Source organism: Podarcis gaigeae, assembly GCF_964106915.1.
Source record: "Podarcis gaigeae genome assembly, chromosome: 1".
Classification (NCBI taxonomy): domain Eukaryota; kingdom Metazoa; phylum Chordata; class Lepidosauria; order Squamata; family Lacertidae; genus Podarcis; species Podarcis gaigeae.
This window is the reverse complement of record NC_139678.1, coordinates 102384713-102396738: the sequence shown is the minus strand read 5'-3', so window position 1 is coordinate 102396738 and position 12026 is coordinate 102384713. Positions and strand designations below refer to the sequence as shown.

General features: G+C 40.4%; 1 protein-coding gene across 5 annotated transcripts in view; it reads right to left on the bottom strand.

Moving 5' to 3' along the window:
- The window catches only part of MBD5 (methyl-CpG binding domain protein 5), a 109504-nt gene that overhangs the window by 42943 nt on the left and 54535 nt on the right, over positions 1–12026 (bottom strand). The window lies entirely within an intron of this gene.

Genomic DNA, 12026 nt, shown 5'->3' with positions numbered 1-12026 from the left:
TAAAACAAAAGGACATGTTTAAGCATAAGTAGTATGTCCTTCAACTATCTTCTAGAACACACTCAAGATGTGTGCACAAGATGTTTTTTATTTATTTTACGGACCAATGTCTGCTATGTTTGCTACACTTCACTTGGAAACCAGCCCAGAGTGCTGCCTTAGATCTCAAGAGGTGGCTTCCATCCTGTCAAGGTGGCTGAGAAAAGGGAGAACGCTACACACAGAGACACACAGCATACGGTAGATACACAAACTACTACAGATTAGTCTCTGAACTGACAGCAAGGCACCAGGCACCAAACATCTCCCATTGTTTCAGGCCCAATTCACCAAGCCTAAGACAAAACAGGTGATGCTGCAGCACCTTCAACTATATAGCCACAAACTCTTTCCCCCACATCCCAGGACTAGAAAAGGCCCCTGGACTTGATGCTGCCTTTTTTACTATCAAGTTTTACCAACTGGATGAATGGTGTGAGCCTGTTTTCTGAAACACTGTTTTGGGCTTGAGACTTCTCTGTGGGAAAGGGGCTATAGCTTAATGATAGAGCTCATGCTTTGGATACACAACATTCCAGGAAGAGCTGGGAAAAACTTCTGCCTGAAAATCTGGAGAGCTGCTTCCAGTCAATGTAGCTGGATAGACAGAGTCAGAGCACTGGTCCAAGGTAGCTCTTTATGTTCCCATCTTGGCTTTGAGTCCTGGCAGACCTGCTCCCTGCCCTGCAGGCCTTTCCCCCCCTGGCCTGGTGGGGCCCTGACACTACAGCCAGAAAAGCTGAGGCTGCTGCATGGACTCTTGGGGTGGGGGGCTGTTGTTAAAACCGTGTTTACAGAAGACAATCTTACTCGGCTACAAGTGATCGCCAAAGAAAGAAGAAGAAGAAGTTGGCAGGGGGATTGTTGCTGCTGTTGACGTTGGTTCCTTTGTACCTATTTCAGATCTTGTGATTTACGTGGAAAATATTCAGTTTGGCTGTCTATTTTTGAACGTTTTTTTGTTTGTTTTATGACTACTTTTGTTATGTTGTAGTTATGTATTTTTTCATGTTGTAAGCTGCCTTGAGCATCATTTGAAGTGTGGAAAGGCAGCATACAAATAAAATGATGTGCAAGGATAACAACAGGAGGACTCAAAGAAGGAACTTTTGGAAACTCAAGGCAGTAGAAACATAAGATGATTGGACCCCACTGAACTTGAAGCATAGGAAGCCCCAACAAAAAATTATAATTTGGCAAAATATTTGGACTTTATAATATGTATTTGTATAATTTGGAATATTTAATGTGACTTGATTGGGTTGTTAAAATGGAAAACTTAATAAAAAATATTATAACAAAAACAAATAAAATGATGTGCGTACATATGTTGTCAGTGATGCTGGACAGCAACTCTAAAGGCCAGAGAATATAATACACAACAGGAATTGGAAGAAAGGTGTCAATGGAATTGTATGTGGTAGGATGTTTAGCGAGGCTACATATGGCTGAAAGAGGCAATGCAAAGGACCTGTGCAAGTATTTCTAGGGTCTGTTTACTGGAAGCTTCTTTTCCAGATTAGTACTTAAAGAAAAAAGAGCCCAATTTTATTTTAAATGCCAATGTTTAGGTAAAATTTAAATAAAATACATTTCAGGAGTTTCCGCCACATGTAGGTACTCCCTCCATATACCTAACTGCTTCTCGTGACAGGCGTTTCACAAGTATTTAATAGTATTGACTAGAAATAAAGTTCAACCATCTTCTTATTATCTGTGACTTGTCAAATATGATAAATAGCAGTAGTAATTTGCATAATTGTCTATGGAGATTTTACAAAAAAATTTTAGCTAGCACTGTTAGTAGGCACAAAGTGCTTGCTTCAGCTAAGAATGTCACTTTCAGACCAAGTCTACTTTCTGTCAAGCCTTTTAACCTTGAAAAGTGTTTGAAGTTGGACTGCAGACAGTAGTGTCAGGGTTTTAGCAATGTAAAAATAGGAGCATGTGTGTGCTTTTAAGCTTAAGCCACTTAGCATTAAAATTTCAATTTCTTTTCCTCCCTCCTCCAGGAATAAATGCGGCACAGAACATACGAAGGCCCAGAAGACAAACATCTTGAATAGTGCTAGCAACTGTAAATGTAGTAAAAGAAAGTATTCATACTGCTCACGGAACATTTCAAAATGATAGCTGTCTATTTATGTATGACAATACTACACTTACACACAACTGGGGGGGGGGGAGGGAATCCATTTAAACAAGTGTTGAAGACAGACAGCTTATTACTTGACTGCAACATAATTGGGCAGTATGAATTTGGCAATCTATACACATAGAAATTATGAAAGCCTTTATATAGGATCTTTACCCCCTTACCTATACAGTGGTACCTTGGAAGTTGAATGGAATCTGTTCCAGAAGTCCATTTGACTTCCAAAACGTTTGGAAACCAAGGCACGACTTCCGATTGGTTGCAGGAAGCTCCTGCAGCTAATCAGAAGCCGCAGAAACCATGTCAGATGTTCGGGTTCCAAAGAACATCCACAAACCGGAACACTCACTTCCAGGTTTGCGGCATTCAGGAGCCAAAACGTTCGAGTTGCAAGGCGTTCGGGATCCAGGGTATGACTGTACTATTATCAGTGTACATAAGACTGAAATGATCAGGTACCTGGGTCTTACCCTCTTCTGTTAGTTGGATCACTGACACCAGGTAGGTGTGGCTATTATTTACGGTATTTCCCACTAATCTTTTGAGAAAGGTAGCCTAGAAAATGTAACTAATTACTGGTGCTCCCCTCTGACAACAACCAATAAGTTACTAGTTGTTTCTGACCCAGTATTCCTGAAATTGTATTTTATTAAACTAAACAGGTAATGAGGGACTTAAAGTGAGGTAATAGTGATATTAGGCAAATGTAAGAGACGATGTTTTTTAGAACTTGGTTTGATTAGAGTCAGAAGATTTCTTGCTTTCCAGAAAAAAGCAGCTTGTTCTGGAGATTCAAATAATATTAAATGGCAGCAATATACTGGATATATGGTTTCTGTCTTCACTGTTTGGGAAAGATTTATAGAATTAAACTACATTCCATAAAGACTCACTTGGAAAAGAAAATATTCTACATTTGACCGGGGGTTAGCAAAAAAGCCCTATTTGTTTGTTTGTTTGTGTGCGTGTTTGCAAGCAAACACACTTGAATGCATACAAACATAGTGAGACAGAATGCCTACTGCAAAACAGTGCAAATAAGAAGCAGGAAATTACACATTCAGCATCTAAAAAGAAAGAACCCCTTAATGTATGTAATAAATATAGATTGAACAGTCACAGCATGCTTCTCCTGCTTATTTTAGTTAGTTAAATTGACTCAGCAGAAAAGCAGAGACTGAAGAAATGAAACTGTAGTACAGATAACTATTCAGGTCATGTTTTGATTATGAATATACATGGAATTCATCTGCAATTTTAAAAGGAACAACACAGAAACCAAACTAATAATTCAAATGCATGGGTTAAGCATACAAAATTTACTTGGAAGACGTGCACAGCTTTCTTGTGGCATAGTTTTTAAGAGAACATATTTATAGTAAATTCAGTTGCCAACAGTGAGTATAATCACATGTAAATTAGTTGTGACTTAGTCTGTAATTGTAAATACATGTATTAAATAGCAAAGTCCAAGTAAGCATAGGATCAGGATACATATTGTACTGAAGTAAGTGTAAGGCAATGCAGTTCTTAAATTTCTAGAAAAAGAAATCCAAGGATTCAAATCTGTTAGGAATTATCAGCCTCTTATCTGGAAACTTCGTAATTCTGATGAATTGTGATTCAGGGTGAAGAAAATTTGCTCTGCACAGGCTCAGATATACTGGGTCATTTTTCACATGTTCCAGGGTTGAACACAGAATCGAATACAGAGCTCTACTCCAAAATTAAACCCTGAAAGCAAGAATTTGTCTGTGGTGTTTCATCTCATTGGCTTCAAAAGGGACTTACTTATAACTAACTTTAGTCACATTATTTTAATACAAATATTTTATTGTGTTTATATACTAATATCAGTTCCAGTTTTATACTCAGGATGATGTAGCCAAAACTGAAACTCACCCACAAGAGAGGTACAAGCAGATTCACAGTAACCTTGAAGTTCAAAGCTTTGAGGTGCACAAGTACAAAAAACTACCAAAAAAGACCAAAGAGGAGGACCCCCCCCCAAGCAGCCCATAATAATTCAATAGCACTGAATATTGAGAGATTGAAGGAGTTGGTGGAAGGAAAAACCTGATAACTGAGTGGAAGGAGTGGTTGGACTAGTCACACAAAGTGTAGAAAGGAACATTGCCGAGAAAGGCCACTTCCTGGTTCAAACTGAGAAGTGATTTTTAGCTATATCCAAGTCACAGTACTGAGAGCAGCTCATATAAACCAACAGAGTAATCCAAGATGCTAATGTAGGTAAAGGTAAGGTAAAGGACCCCCGGACGGTTAAGTCCAGTCAAAGGCAACTATGGGGTGCGGCGCTCATCTCGCTTCAGGCCAAGGGAGCCAGTGTTTGCCACAGACAGCTTTATCAGTCATGTGGCCAGCATGACTAAACCGCATCTGGCACAACAGGACACTGTGATGGAAACCAGAGTGCACGGAAATGCCATTTACCTTCCTGCCACAATGGTACCTATTTATCTACTTGCACTGGTGTGCTTTCAAACTGCTAGGTTGACAGAAGCTGGGACAAAGCAACAGGAGTTCACCCCGTCACACAGATTTGGTAGATGGGACTGAGCACCAGGGGTCTGCTCATGCTCGCCAGGCACTGAATAAGTAGCGGCAAAGAGAAGAGTTACTGCTCTTTCTAACTCATTACAGTCATACCTCGAGTTGAATGTGCTTCGGGTTGAGCGTGTTCGAGTTGCGCTCCGCGGCAACCCAGAAGTAATGGAGTGCATTACTTCTGGGTTTCGCCGCTCATGCATGTGCTCAAAATGATGCCATGCACACACGCGGAAGCGATGAAACGTGACCCGGGCACGCGCCGTCGCGTCTTGCGTTCCGTTCGGGATATGAATGGGGCTCCGGAATGGATCCCGTTCGCATCGTGAGGTATCACTGTAGTATAAAACACTTCAAAGTCAAAACCCTAACAAATATTCCAAATTAGTTGTAATTCACTGTCCCCATATGCAGGTTGAGAGGGGCTGTGACTGAAAAGAGTGAATTATGACAACTCTGCATTGAAGAACACACTTCAGGTCAGGTTCTTGGTGTTTTACAACAAACCTGAATTTCAGGTTGGCCGAAGCTGAGAGAGTAGTATACAACAAGCCTACAGTGTAGTTCTCTGTTGCACACTATTTTAGGTCGGGGGCTATGTTTTCAGCTGCCTTACAATGTAGTCAGGGCAGTGTTATATTTCAGACAAGAGATGGGGCTACTCCCATCAAGCACTCAGTTTTATCTGGAAGCTTCATGCATCACAGACATGCATGCAGAATGATCACATTTTTAAATGTTCAAAAGCAACAACTACTTGAAGTAAGGCCCAAAAGAGAGCAGGAACTATATTTGATGCCAGCATTTATTCTTCAACTGTCTCGGCCCACAGTTCAGATAACACAAACATAACACAAACAAACGGCAACATTTTGTCACACAGCTCTCCTTGTCTATATACTGTATCAGGCATCCCCAACCTGCGGCCCTCCAGATGTTTTGGCCTACAATTCTCATGATCCCTAGCTAACAGGACCAGTGGTCAGTGATGATGGGAATTGTAGTCCAAAACATCTGGAGGGCCGAAGGTTGGGGATGCCTGTACTATATACTAGTACTGATTTGAGTCTTTTAGCACTTTAGCCAAAACCATACCAATCATACAAAAGAGAAAGAGAGAGACTGGCATGCTTGGGATAATCCTGAGGTGCACACTAGTACAAAAAATCTGGGGAAAAGAAATTAAAGAATCAACCCCATGATTTCTGTAGGACTATAAAAGCAAAGCAAAGCAGGCTCTGGCCTCTGCCAATAGCTAGGGAACCAAGCTACCTTGAGAGGTTGCATCCTCTCGCATAGAAGTCAGTGTTCCCAGGGATGGAAAAGAGATAAAATATTTAAGCAGCTGGAATAGGGCACAACTGTCTCCCCCCCTCAAAAGAAAGCCCCTACCTCACACACGCAAAATTCAGCGGACATGGCATACTGTCGGGTGGTGGGAGGAAAACTGAATAGGAGGGGAACAGAATTAGAGGTGGTTTTAGGACAACACAACTGGTTCGGCCTCACGGGGTTCATGCAGTCATGGGGAGTTACCTGTATTTACCAAAAATGGCATGGATCCACTTAGCTACATATTTTATAAGTATCTTAATATGAGGCAAGAACTAGAGATCAATTTTTTTAAAAAAAATTGATTTCAATTGTGACAGCTTTTCATTAAACCAGACACATGGACTCTCCCGTCTTCAACCCCATACTCTAGAAACAAACATGACTCCTCTTTACTTACATGTTTTTTTAAACATCACCAGGCAACTGGATATACAGTCGCTGAATCTGATCAGCTACACTTAACACCAATATCTTTTTTACATTCCTCATACACATATCTCAGTTTTGAAATATGCACTATAAAGAACAATTTTTTTAAAAAAGTGTAGCCATGCAAGAAGAGCGAAAGGAATTAAATAGTATAAAATTACTTTAAATTGTCTTGCCTTGCAACTGGAGCACTAATAGTGCAGAGAAATAATAAGTCATTCAGATCAAGCCTCTGTGCAAGAAAATGTCAAAAATATAGTGGGATAGCAAATTAAACCTGCAAATTACGCTTTTGTGCTGAATCTATTTTTAGACACATAATGTTTTCCTGAAGTGCTGTTCTTAAAGTTGTTTACTGAAACATTCAGCAAAATAATCAACTATTTCATGAAAAGTCTGCAATGAAAGAGCACTTCCTGCATAATTGGCAATATATTAGCACTAAATTAACTGTTTAGAACCTGGTTGATGCTCTATAGTATTCTGAGTTCATGCCATCTTACAACCTATCATTAAAATGTTTACCAGAGGATTACAGTGGGACTTCCTTGGCAGTATGTGCAAGGACAAATTCGCACAGCCATGCCCTTCAATTGTCTCCCCTATAACATCATAGCATACCTCATGTCCTGTGCTTTCTACTACAATATACAGTGGTACCTCGGGTTACAGACGCTTCTGGTTACAGATGCTTCTGGTTACAGACTCCGCTAACCCAGAAATAGTACCTCGGGTTAAGAACGTTGCTTCAGGATGAGAATAGAAATTGTGTGGCGGCAGCAGGAGGCCCCATTAGCTAAAGTGGTACCTCAGGTTAAGAACAGTTTCAGGTTAAGAACGGACCTCCAGAACGAATTAAGTTCTAAACCCGAGGTACCACTGTATTCTGCCTGAGAATGAACTCCCACCCACCCCCAATGATTATGGATTAGACTGAAACAGTTAAGCGAAGCCCAAATCTTCTACAGATGCAATACATAATCTATGTGAATCCATTTGATTTTATGTTTAATTACTGAGGTGGGAAAGATACGAGTTGAAAGCAAATGATCCCAAGCAAGAATAGTGACTGTCATACGAGTAAATCAGAATCATGTGCAGCTATATACTATAAAAGAAGGAACACCTTGGTAATTATGAATCTAGACAATTGCTGGAGAAAGGATGAGGAACCGTTCTTCGCCAGAGGGTTGCATCTGTCAATATTCTAGGTGCCACAGTCAGTGGTGGGTGTGGGCAAAAGCAGGTGAGGCAATGAATGCATAGAAACCATATGGTCTTATCTATGACACAACAAATATGTAGCAATAAGGAAGGCTGATACCCTCAAGACAGATTTTTCACATGCTAGGCAATCAGGTGTGAAATAAACGACCAGATTATACAATTTAATGATACAAGACCCATGAGAGTGCACTGTAACCATGGTCAAGCTCACTTGGATAATGGCGACAAACTGATCAAAAGACGTGAAAAAAATTGTTAAAACTTGGTTTTCACTATATTCATTCCTCAGTCTTAAAAAAAAAAAGCCAATTGCGGTGTGGTGGTCCATGCTCCCCTGCAACTAACTGCTGAAAATGTTGGGGTCATTTTTACCTCAGCTACATGGAATGGGAAACTGAAAGCACTACAGAGCTAGGGTCTCAAGGGCCCTCAAAATGATTTATTATTTTCCATGTCTATAGATGTACATATTTTATTTCCATTTGTTGTCAGAGAAGATTATATTTTGTTTGTTTATTTGTATTTTTGATTTTATGTTAGCAAAGAGTAACAAAACAAAAAATACTCCAATGACCTGGTCTATGAACTTAATTTGTATTTATGAAAAAGGAGTTCAAACTTGCTGCTGCATTCCCTCCCCCCATTTCCATATAATACTGCCCTTAGGACATAAAGATACATAACGTTAACACATTTGGATTACCACCAACTTGGTTCATTACTCAAACTTAGATAAGGAAAAACACCTTCCTATTTTCTGAGAAATTATTTCATCCTTAGTGCTTTTTAACTGCACAAAAGAACTTCTTGTGACAACAGCCATTAAATCACTTTTAAAAATATCACATTACATATCACACTGCAGTATTTTTATCGAGTGATTAAATGCTGGGTTCATCAGGCACTTGGGGAGCATTTTTTCCAACAAACTGTTCTCCAGCTACTGTCCTTTTCAATCCTAAAAATGACATAGCTGACAAGGAATAGATGCTTTCATTATCCATGATAATGGTATTATCAGTGGCTCACCAAATTGACTTTAAAATTGTTTTATGCAAGAGATTATGAGGAAATGCAAAGGTGTCTTCTATGCACTGATTTCCTTGTTACTGAGCAGCTCAGTGTTGCTGCGTTTTGAAGTATACCCTTTAACCACAGAATTACGTGGTGTCTGCAGGCACAATTGCACCCAAGATGCTCTCTGGTGGCCATGAGACCTCTGGCTTTGCCTCTACCCTTACCCACTTTGGAAGTGGGGAGGGAAGCAAACGCGGGGGGGGGGGGAAGGAAGGGTATCACTCTTTCGTATTTTCTTATAAAGTTTTCCAGGATGACTCTTAGCAGGAAGAGCCTAGCAGGAAGGGGGCTAAGCACCCTGAAAATATGTTCAAAAAGATAAGGCGGAAAAAAATCAGCACACATACACTAAGTAGAATAGAAGCATTGCCACCCAACCCCACTCCACTCACCATTCCCCCCTCCATCTCTTTCCCCCTTTCCTTCCTAATGTAACACTAATATCTCAACAAATGAAACTCACCTGGAGAAAATGTAACTTGAAAATAGAGATATTGCACATACTTTTGTAAACCATGAAATCTTTAATAATTTGTTTTATAAAAAAGAATGAAAAAAGCACAAATTGTTTGTGCTTTGCAATAAAGTGCTGCGTGTGCGCTTTCCTCTCTGTGACGGTCTCTGTCCCTCTCTGGGATTGGGTCTATATTTCCTGAGATAGTGAGAGAGAGACTGACTGACAAACCAGCCAAGCAACCAGGTCTGCTATGGCAGCCATTTTGTGACGGCAGCCTCTGATTCCAAATGTGCCCTTAGGTCGAAAGAGGTTGGCAACCCTCCACTTAGGTTCTTCACAAGAAGCTTCTCCCTAGATGTGACTGTGCAAAGCGAGAGCTTATGCAAGCATGGCAAAAGAAGCAAGTGGTTTTGTACACTTACTTTAAAACTCGAGTTGTTGCTTACCCTAACATCCTATAGAGCAGTGTTTCCCAACCTTGGGCCTCCAGATGTTTTTGGCCTACAACTCCCATCATCCCTAGCTAGCAAGACCAGTGGTCAGGGATGATGGGAATTGTAGTTCAAAAACAGCTGGAGGCCCAAGGTTGGGAAACACTGCTATAGAGGATGCATGCAAGTACTTCATTCCATATCTGATTTCCTTCTACACAAAAGCACCACAAGTTATCTTTAGGAATCTTTGGGAAAAGCAAACTTAAGGAACAGTAAAGACAGAGGTATAATGTAGCTGAACTTTATGAATTAATGAAGAAATGGTTTATGAAGAACCAACAACCAACAACAATTCCTCCAACACCCCAAGGCAGCATGCATCCACATCCCCCAATGTTGGCCTCATGGCAGAGTATAGCAAAGTGTATACAGTGGTATCTTGGGTTAAGAACTTAATTCGTTCTGGAGGTCCATTCTTAACCTGAAACTGTTCTTAACCTGTTTTTAACCTTAATTTAAAACTTTAGCTAATGGGACCTCCTGCTGCCCCTGCCCCGCTGGAGCACGATTTCTGTTCTCATCCTGAAGCAAAGTTCTTAACCAGAGGTACTATTTCTGGGTTAGCGGAGTCTGTAACCTGAAGCATCTGTAACCTGAAGTGTCTGTAACCTGAGGTACCACCATAGTTTGAGACTGTCCAGTACTTAACCATCGTATCACACTGGCTCTCAAATGAGCTAGCCTTAAAATTAATGGATAGCATAGTTCACCTACTGAGTTGTTTCAGATAATTATTTGTGCTTTGCAATGTTAATTAAAAAAAATGTAACTAAGTGAAACACTGATAATGGCAGTCAAGCTCTAAATCTAGGGGTCGGTAGAAAAAAGCCAAGGAGGAGAAATAGCCAAGGAGGTGGTGGCTAATCCCTCTCTTAGTTCATATTAACACAAAATACAACTTTAAAACATCAACACCCAAATTTTACACCCTGTATTGGAGGGAGCGGGGCACATTTTTTTTTTTTTAAAGAATGTCTGCAGTAACAGAGACATGGAGAAAGATACTGAAGAAAACAATATCGTGCAGGAGTCTTTGATGTGGTCTCATGGGTACCTGTATTTCCTGTGGTGCCCAACAAAGATCTCAGCAGATAACAGGTCAATAAGCCACATTACCCAAGACTGTTCACTCTAACTGCTCAGTTCTTATTTGCAGGGACTTGGCCTCTTTAAACATGCAAATATTTCATGGGATGCCAGGACTGGACACTTACCCTCCTTACCATTCTGAACCATTTGTGAGTTAGTGAAACAGTAGCTGATATAGATGCCTTTTTCCTTCATTGATGGGGTGGCTCATTGGCATAACAACCACATCATGCTTTGGTTCAGTCTTTGTCTGCTTTTTAATGTAGCAAGCATTTTTTTTTTTTTTTGTTATGCTACACACCTTGCAAAGCCATTTTGTGACTAGCACTTCTCTTAAATTCTACATATGCCCACTGGCCCAAGGAGTTTGGTGACCTCTGAGACAGTACATCATAGGCCACACAAAAACTGTGCAAATGGTGCCACACACTAGCCCCCAGAAAAAAAATAGGGAACATTAAAGAAGAGATATATATTGTTCTGTTGTTGTTTTAATTCCTTGACCCTGCATTAGCAGCAATGACTCTGCTTTATTTTCACTCACAAAGTTTGGAAGAAGATTCATCTCAATAAAGAAGCCTAAAGAGAAGATTAATCTCAATACAGAAGGCTAATCTCACTAACATGCCTATGCAAAACCTGATCCTTTCAGACAAAGTCTGCTGTTATTGGGTTTTTTTACCCAAAGATCTAATTCTACACTAAGGTAACAACCCTAACTTACCTGGGAGTAAGCCCCACTGAATGCTTCAGTAAGCCCTATGTCAGGAGTCAGCAAACCTTTTCAGCAGGGGGCTGGTCCACTGTCCCTCAGACCTTGTGGGAGGCCAGACTACATTTTGAAAAAAAAAAAAGAACAAATTCCTATGCCCCACAAATAACCCAGAGATGCATTTTAAATAAAACGACACATTCTACTCATGTAAAAACACACTGATTCCTGGACCGTCCAAGGGCCGTATTTAGGAGGCAATTGGGCTGGATCCAGCCCCCGGGCCTTAGTTTGCCTACCCATGCCCTATGGTGTTTCAGTGCAAATGTGCACATAGGATTGCAATAAGCAAATTCACAACCAAAAATTATGGCAAATCAAATTGTGTTACTTACAGAATTCTGTAAGATGTATACACATTCCCTTAATGTGTATTCCCTTGTATGG